Consider the following 10392-nt stretch of genomic DNA (forward strand, 5'->3'; position numbering starts at 1 on the left):
TTTAGTGGTTAGTGTGTAAGTTTGAATAATATTGTATTAACTGGTCTTCTGTATAGGCATGTGGATATTATCTTATTGCAGTCAGCGTCATACTTCAAGTCTGATATTGATATGTCCTTTTTAATGATGAACGTGACACCATTCCTCTTCAATTTTTCATTCCCAACATAGTAAACCATGTGACTATCAGACTCAAAATGGCCAATCCTAGTCCACCTCAGCTCACTAATGTCTAGGATATTGATGCTTATGCATTCATTATATTTTTAACAATTTTCAATTTTCCTAGATTCATAGTTCATACATTCCATTTTTCAATTACCAATGGTTGTTTACAGCTATTTCTGTCTGTATGATATACTGTGGTGGCTTTTGTGTTGCTGTGATTCTGGAAGCTATGACATGGCTATTTTAAATACCAGCAGGGTCACCCATAGTGGACAGTTTTCAGCTGAGCTTCCAGATGAAGATCAACTAGGAAGAAGTAAAAGTAGACTACTACCAGATATTTATTCACTGAAAACCCTATGAATAGCAATGGAGCACTGTCAGCACCAGAATATCTATTATTGAACCTAAATGAAAAGCACCAGAATATTGTCATATTTAATGCCAGAAGATAGGAGTTCCTCAGGTTGGAAAGCACTCAAAATACAACTGGGAAAGAGCTGCCTCCTCAAAGTAGAGTTGATTGTGATGACACAAATGAGGTAAAGCCTTTGGAACCTTCATTCGTTAATGGGACAAAACTCAAAATGAAGAGAATCAATGGTTATACTGAACATTAATGGATTGAATGTACCAGTTAGGAGATAGAGAGTAGTAGGATAGATAAGAAAACTGGATTCTTCAATATGCTGTCTATAAGTGACATACCTTATACACAAAGACAAACATAGATTCAAAACTTAAAGGAAGGAAAAAATATATCAGGGTCATGACAATCAAAGTGAGCACTAATAGGAATATCCATATATAATAAAATAGACTTTAAGGCAAAATCAGAATAAGAGACAAAGAAGAATCTGTGTTATTAAAGATTTAATTAACAATAATACAAAACCATTATAAATATCTATGCTCTCAGTGAAAGAGTCTCAAAGTACATAAATCAAGCTCTAATAGACTTGAAGAAAGAAATAGACAACTCTACAGTAATAGTTGTAGAGTTAAAATACTTATTGATGACAATCAAAAACCACAGTTGTCAGTGTGGGTTGTACCTCAATGTATAGAAAACAAAAATGCCCACTACTGGATCAATTAGTAGCATGCTAAATGGAGAAAAGATTGAAATTTTGAAAACTTCATTTTGCTCAGATCAACCATCAACACTTATGGAAACAGCAGGCAAAACAATCAAACAACGTATCACATTAGGAATATCTGCTGCACAGAACCTCTATAAAGTGTTCAAGAGCAAAGATGTCAGTTTGAAGACTAAGGTGCACCTGACCCAAGTCATGGTATTTTCAAGAACCTCATATACATGTGAAAGTTGGAGGGTGAATAAGGAAGAGCAAGGAAGAATTGATACATTTGTGCTTTAGCGGTACCATGGACTGCCAGAAGATCAAAAAGCTCTGTGTTGGAAAAAGTGCAATGAAAACGCTCCTTAGAAGTCAAGATGGCCAGACTTTTTCTCTTACACTTTGGACATACTATCAGGAGTAACCAATCTCTGGAGATGGGCATCAAGCTTGGTGAAATGTAAAGTCAGTAAAAGAGAAAAAGACCCCAGCAAGATGGATTTCATAGGTTTATACAGACTTCTATAGCCAATAATAGCACAATGCACATTATTTTCCAGTGGACATGGAATGTTCTCCAAATACATGATATACTAGGCCACAAAGCAAAACTTAATAAATTTTAATACATCATAACACAACAGTCTATATTTTCAGATCACACTGCTGTAAAATTAGAAATTAACAATGCAGCTATAATGGAAACAAAATCAAATAATGGAATCTGAATAACACACTGCTTAAAAGCTAATGGATAATAGAACAAACAAAAAATTCATTGAAGCAAATGAAAATGAACACACAGCATATGAAAAGTTTTTGACACAGCAAAAGCAGTGACTGTTATTATTGTTGTTAAGTGCCATCAAGTCCGTTCTGACCCATAACGACCCTATATAGGGTTTCCAAGGAGCAGCTGGTGAGCTTGAACCACCAACCTTGCAGTTCAAACAGCTTTGTAGTCTGGTGCATTAACCCACAGTGCCAGGTCTCCAAAAGCAGTGCTTAGAGGGCAATTTATAGCAATAAAAATCAACACATTAACCAATGTCTCTAAAAATTAGAATAAGGCCAGTAAAGTAAGCTTACAGTTACCAGAAGAAAATAAATAATAAAGATTTAAGCAGAAATAAATGATTTAGGAAAAAGTAAACCATGGAGAGAATCAACAAGACAAGAAGTTGGTTCTATGAACACATTAATAAAATTGGCAATGATAACAAAATAAAAAAGGGAAAAGGTAAAAATAGCACTCATAAGAAAAGATTTAGGTCACATCACAAGAAATCCAATAGAAATAAAAAGTATAACAAAATATTAAGAAAAATTATACTTCAATAAATTTGAAAATCTAGAAGAAATGGAAAAATATTTACAAAAACATGACCTGCATAAACTAATATAAAGTGCAGAAAAAAAACTTGAATAGACCTACAACAAAAGAAGATATTGATTAGGTAATTTTTAAAACTTCCAACAGAAAAAGTGCAGGTCCAGATTGTTTTACTGGTGAATTTTATTCAGCATTCAAAGAAGAGGTGAAACCGAATTTACTGAAACTATAGCATAACATGGAGTCCTGGTGTGGTGCTGTGGGTTAATGCGCTGGACTGCAATGTCGGTTTGAAATGCAAGGTTGGCAGTTCAAGCTAACCAGCTGCTCCCTGGAAACCCTATTCAGGGGTCACTATGGGTTGTAACAAACTTGACAGCATTTAACAACAACAACATATCATAACATTTGTTGCTAAGTGCCTCTGAGTTGGTTCCAACCCATAGCAACACGGTGTTGGGTTTTTGAGGAGCAACTAGTGAGCTTGAACCACTGACCTTGTGGTTCAAGCCAACTTTGCAGTCCAGCACATTAACCCACAGCACCACACCAGGACTCCCTAACACAGAAAAGGATGAAAAACTCCCGATTACATTTGATGACACAAGCATAACTTTCATACTAGGCAAATGCAGCACTAAAAAGGATAATTATAGACCAATATCCCTCATGGACATAGATGTAAAAAAATTTCAATGAAATCCTAGCCAATAGGATTCAACAACATATATAAAAATAATACATCATGACCAAGTATGCCTCTTGCTAGGTTTGCAAGGATGGTTCCATATTAAAAAACAACCAATATAATCCACCATTCGTTTGTTATCATTGTTAGCTGTCATTGAGTCGGTACAAACTCATAGCAATCCTACCAGAACAGAGCAAAACTGCCAAGTCCTGCACCAGCCTCCAGATAGTTGCTAATCTTAAACTCATTGCTGCTGCCACTGTGCAAATTCATCTCACCGGGGATCTTTGCATTTCTTTCTGAGCCTGGACTTTGATATCATTGTTGTTAGGTGCCATAGAGTTAGTAGCAACTCATGGAGACCCTATGCACACACACACAAAAAAACCCCACTGCTCTGTCTAGGCCAACATTACAATCATTGCTACACCTGAGCCCATTGCTGCTGCCATTGTGCTAATCCATTACCCTGGAGGTTCTCCTCTTTCTCTCTGACCTTCCACTTTATCAAACATGATATTCTTCTCCAGGAACTGGTCCCTTCTGACAATATGTCCAAAGTATTTCTACTGTTTTAGGATAGTGATGTGAGCAGATGCTTGTGGTGTTTTAATCTTTTAAAATTCATGGAGGCTTGTTATGTAGCCTAACACATTGTCTATTTGGGACAATGTTCCATGCACACTAGAAAAGAAAGCTGTTGTTGGTTTGAATGTTCAGTACATGTCTATGAGGTCAAGTTGGTTGATTGTGTTATTTAGTTCCTCTGTGTCTTTGCTGAGTTTCTTTCTGGATATTCCATCCTTTTTTGGAAAGTGATGTATTAAACTATTATTGTAGATGTATCTATTTCTTTCTCCAATTCTATTAGGGTTTGCTTTATATATCTCGGGGCTTTATAGTTGGGAGCATAGATATCAATTGTGGTTATGTCCTCTTGTTCAACTGACCCTTTAATCACGAGATAATGTCCTTCTTTGTCACTTACGTTGCTCTTTAGGCACGGTGGTGCTGTTGTATTTTCAATAGTTAGAGAAGAATAGCTCCTTCCTAACTGTATTTCTAGTGCCTTCAACCTGAGAGGTTCATTTTATGGCACGATATCTGACACAATTCTGGTACTATTCACCATGATTCAGTATTCAATATTCCTTTGATTTCTGACAGTGTTGCTATGTTATTCTTAGGGTTATGTGGCTAAACATTTACAAGTAGTCCACCTGCCTTCTTTCCAGTATGTCTTAGTCTGGAAGCTCAGTTGAAACCTGTCCATATGGGTGACAATGCTGGTATTTTAAAACTGGTGCCTTATCTCACAGTATAACAACAACATACAAGCCACCACAGTATAACAAACTGACAGTATGATAAAGAAAGAAGAACCAGAAGGGTTTGCATGATATGCAGGCATCACTTGATAGTGGACAGCAGCAGCACTGAAATCTCTTTCTGGGACTTCATTGAAGGACAGTGGTAGAAGGAAATTCTCCAATGTGCAGAAATCTGAGCAGTCCTCTTGGTTGTAAATTTTGTATGGAAAGAGAAATGGCCAGCTATGTTACTGTATGCTGATTCATGCACTGTGTTCAATAATTTGATGTGATACTCTTGGAAAGAACATGATTGGGAAATTGGCAACAATTAGGTGTGAGGCAGAGGAATATGGATAGATCTCTCTGAATGTGACAAAAAAGTAAGGACACTAGTGCCTTATGCCTATCAAAGGGTTTCCACAGGAAAGAAGGATTTTAACAATCAAATTGATAGGATGAAATGCTTTCTTAAAACTAATTAACCTCTTTCTCCAGTCCCTCCTGTCATTGCCCAATAGTCTCAAGAACAAAGATTTCATGGGAACAGTCATGGAGGCTATGCATGGGCACAGCAGCATGGACATCTGCTCAACATGACTGACTGGGCTAGAGCCACTGTTGAGTGCTCAATTTGCCAGCAGCAAAAATCAACACTGAATCTATGATATGGGATCATTCCTCAGAGAAATCAACTAGAAACCTGGTGGCAGGTTGATTAAATGGGAGGACTTCTATCAAGGAAAAGACCGCATTTTGTTTTTTATTGGAATAGACACTTACATTGGATTAAAAGTTCCCTTCCCTGCAAGCCATGCTATTGCCAAAACTATCTTTCATGCACTTACATGCACTTTCATGCCTTATCCACTGCCATGGTATTCTACACATAATTGCCTTGGATCAAGGGGATCATTCCACAGCAAATGACGTATAGCAATGGCCCCTGCTCATAGAATGTACTGGTCCTACCACATTCCACATCATCCTGAAGCATCTAGCTTGATTGAATGATGGAATGGCCTTTGAAAAACAATATGTTGTGCCAGCTAGGTGGCAATACCTTAGGGGTTGGGTCAGTGCTATCCAGGTGGCTTTCTATGCTATATAAAAATGTCAAATATATGGTACTGTTTCCAATGTCAAATATATGGTACCAGTCTTCACAGGTCCAGGAATCAAGGGGTGGAAATGGGCATGGCACCATTCAGTATGACTCCTAGAGTGTCAGTTCAAAGTTTTTCCTTTCTGTTCCTGTAATGCAATGATCTTTGGGTATTGGACATTTTAATTCCAAAGGCAGGAAGGAATAATTTATCCTGAGAAAAGTTACCCTCTCCTGTCTTAATATCTTCAACTACATGGGATTCTTCTGTTGTATGCACATACAACTTTCCTTATTTTCTGTTCATAGTGTAAAAATCTACCATATTGGCACACTCCCTTTCTTCCAATCTTTAATATGTCACATGTGTGACTGTGTGAAGGATCAACACATCCTTAAAACTAATAATTTAATCATGAAGTATTAATATATTTATCACCACCAACTGCAATTGAGACAATTTTGACTCAGTAACCCTGTATACAGTTGCCAAGGCTATTTATCTTTATGAGAAAAGAAAGCCTCATCTTTCTCCTGTAGATTGGTTGGTGGGTTTTAACTTCCCACCTGTGCTTACTAATACTCTGTATATCCTACAGTCCTGTCAAGCCTCCTTATATGCACATATCATGTTATATGATATATGTCATTTTAGTGACATATCATACATGACATATGATATTGTGAATTAAAATTTGAATACTATGTATAATCCATTCTAATAGGAGAACCTGTTTCCTTCTAGATGCAAATCTAAAATTGTGACATCCAATCTCTTCATCTGTTGTGACTTGTTGATGAGTACACAGTTGCAGAGACTATTCTATAATCCTATCCCATGATAGAATGATGAATTTCAGGGATGCCTGTGGTTATCCTACATTGGTTTGTGTGGATGTCTTTCTTTTTATTCATGGAGCTCTGGTAGCATACTGGTTACGAATCAGGTTGCTAATCTCAAGGGTCAGCAGTTCAAAACTACCAGATATTCCATGGGATAAAGATGAGGCTTTCTGCTCCCACAAAGGTTTACAGCCTCGGAAACCCTGTACAGGGTTGCTATGAGTTGGAACTGACTCCATGGCACATAGCAACAACAACTTGTCAATTGTTCAAAATGAAACGCATGGAAAAAAAAATAGTACTGAACCTGTATGGAGCAGTATTTGGTCAAATGTATTATCATAACACCCAGGTACTGCAACTAATGATGCCCAGATGAGTTCTCTAGACCTTTGAAAAAATAAATGCTCCCTAGAGTAATCTTTATGGACTACCCTGAATGCTGAAGACCCACTGAAAGAGAGGTGATCACCTCTTGAGAAGAAGGAGTCCAATGGGATAAGGGATGTACACAGTACTGCAAGTTGTCTCCAAGGGGTCAAAACTCGTGCAAGTTTTGCTTCTCTCATAGCTACAGAGACATAAATACTTTTCTCAGGGCATGTAAGACAGATTAATATATCATGAATGAGACACATAGGAATTCATCCACTAATGTTATACATTTGTAAATACTTCCCTAATTCTGTTTTAAAACTATCTGACTAATTTTAAGTCATGAGAAAATATATTCAAAGAGCTTCATGAGTGGTTTATTGCCCTTCCCTTCCTGGAAGAAATGCCTCTAACTTTCACAGAAGTACAAGAAAGATACAGCATGGGTGAATTCAGAATCTTCCCTTATAATTTCTGGAATCATTACAGGTGCTGGGAATTGAGATATGAGTGAGGACCCTCTTTTATTTGTGGTAAATACAAATACAGGCAAGTTTAATGATATAAAATTCTGTTAAGTAAAAATCCTTGGTTCTGGATATGTTAAAATGCCTTCTTTCTTTAATCTGTCTTCTCAGGTTTGGCTCTCATTCTTGGGCTTCCCTATTTCACTTCTTTCCTGATTGGTGTTGGAAGTAACTGTTTAACCTCATACACTCATTTGTTTATTTAGTAACTCAGGACACATTTATTCAGCATTAAATTATGTTTTGCACACTAAGATATATGGAGACATTGATCTTTTTCTCAGCATTTTATATTTACACAGGGTAATAGACATATTAAGAAATAATTGCTGCATTTTGTGATGTAACTGCAACCCTAGTGATGTGGATCATATAGTTGCCTTCTTGATGGGAAATTAAGTGAAAATTTTCCAGAGAAGTTTATGATTGTAGTGAACTATGAGGGAGGAGGCAACAGGGGAGTCAATGTTGGCATTAATGAAACTGTAAGGTATGTTTAGGAATTACACATAATATCTAATATTTGATGAACAATGAAGGCATGGAATGCAAAGTGAAACATGAACCTGGCCAGGTAACAGAAAGCCTTATTCTTTGGCTGCAGGATTGACACTTAACTCTGAAATTAGTGGAGAGTCAATGCAGATGTTTTGCAAGAGGGTGTCCACCATCAGTCTTGTCCCATTGGGGAGACCCTGGTCTGTGAGAGGAAAATACTTCTACAAATGCCATATAAAGATAAAGGGTAAAAATAGCACAATACAAATATAGAACGAACCTGTGAGTAGTTGAATCATATTGTATCCAAAATTTCACTGAGTAATATGAGGCATTATTTCACTGAATTTAATTATTTTACTAATTATTTAGATACATTTATTTATTTATATTTATTTAATTATTTCATATATGTATGTAATTGGCATCATTTTTTCTGATTTTAGGGATAAAGAACATTATCTTACAGAAGTGCTTTTGCTTGTCCAAGGCTGGTAGCAGATCCTGTCCAAAGCTACAGCTTACTGTTTCCAAATATTTCATTTAGCTATTATTTAGCATTTTAAATACCTTTATTTTTATGAACATTTTTTTAGTTACAGAAATATTTCAAGCACAATATTGACAGTTCCCTTAAACCCCATATTCAGTATCCTATTACTACTACTAATTAATAATAATAATAATAATAATAATAATAAGATGGGATTCCTTAAAAATCCCACAGTGCAATTAATAATCATATCTCAGACTCCTCTGCCTATAACTGATTCTCTGATATTTGTTGTTTTTGATGACCTTTTTAGTGTAGAGGAGTACTGGTCAAGCATTTTATATAATATTTCTCAATTGGTATTTCCCTGACGCTTTTCTCATTATAATATTAGTGTTATGGGGCTTTACTTATCTATTACTTTATTAATATTTTTTTAAATCATTTTGTCAATATCTTTAAAAGAGCTTGCTTATATTTTGATTTGAATTGCATTAAGTGTATAGATTAAGTTGGGAAGGATTGGTATCTTCACAATATGACTGATTCTTTCAATTCCTAAACACTATATTTCTCCCCATTAATTCATTCTTTTATTTCTCTTGTAACTATTTTATAACTTTCATCTTATGAACTTTGCATGCATCTCATTAGATTAATTCCTAAGTATTTCATTTTGAGGTACTATTGTACATATTGTAGATATTGTACCTATATAGTCTAATTACTTATTGATAATATTTGGAAAATATTCACTGTTGTGTGTATTGTTGCCTGTTACCTTTTTTTCCCTTATTTGTTTCAGCATTTTTTCTCTTTACTGTTCTTTCTTAGAGACTTTTACAAAGCTACAGAGAAAATTATGTCTTCTGTGATCAGAGAACGCTTTATTTATTACTTCCAAATGTGCATACATTTTATTTTGTGTTGGTGTTCTACTGTTTGCTAGGACTTCCAGTACAAAGATAAATAAAAGTGGTAAGAGGGAACATCTTTGCCTTGTTACTGATTTAAAGAGGAAAAGTGTTTAATTTTTCAACAATGAGCGTCGTTCTAGCTGCTAGTTTTTATAGATCTTGCTCATCAAGGAAAGTAGTTTCCACTATTTCTAGTCTTTAGAGAGTTTTAAAATACAAGTAATGGTTGTGAAGTCTTTCAAATGATTGTTTTACTTTAATTGATTTGATTCTGATATGGTTTCCTTAATTAGTTGGTACAGAATTACCTTAATTGACTTTCAATTTTTGAACAAGTCTTTCAGTTGTGGAATAAATACCATTTTATTGTAGTATATAATTATTTTCATATCTGTTGGATTCTATTTAACAATGTTTTGTTGTGGATTTTTCATTTATGTTCATAAATGATATTAGTCTGTGTTGTTGTTGTTAAGTGCCATGGAGTAGATACCAACCCACACCCTGTATAGGGTTTCCAATGAGCAACTGGTGAGCTTGAACTACTGACCTTGAAGTTGAAATGACTTTGCAGTTTGATGCATTAGCTACAGTTTCCTTTCTTATAACAGTTGAATCTGGTTTTAATATTAGAGCAATGTTGGGTTCATGGAATGAGTTAGAAAATAGTTCCTTTGCTTTAATTATCTAGAAGAGTTTGTGGAGAATTGGTATCATGTTTTCTTTTAAAACTGGTAGAGTCCACTATCATTTCACCAATATATGAAAGAATCATTGCTTCTTATACAAAAATATCTTCTGAACTCTTTGAATTTTTTAAAAAAACAAACCACCAAATTTCTTTAGTTTGAATTTTCTGCCATGTTTCTATGTGTGTTTCAATATTTACTGATTTTGTAAATTACCTTTTAAATATGAGTATTGGGATTCCTTTAGGAAGCAAATATTGAAAATATTTATTTAGGTGGGTGATATAATTATTATTATTTCTGCATCAGGTTAGAACTAGTGACTGAAAGGTTACCAGCATCTGAGTAAGTTTCTGGCCTT

Source organism: Chrysochloris asiatica, unplaced genomic scaffold, assembly GCF_000296735.1.
Source record: "Chrysochloris asiatica unplaced genomic scaffold, ChrAsi1.0 scaffold00268, whole genome shotgun sequence".
Taxonomy (NCBI): domain Eukaryota; kingdom Metazoa; phylum Chordata; class Mammalia; order Afrosoricida; family Chrysochloridae; genus Chrysochloris; species Chrysochloris asiatica.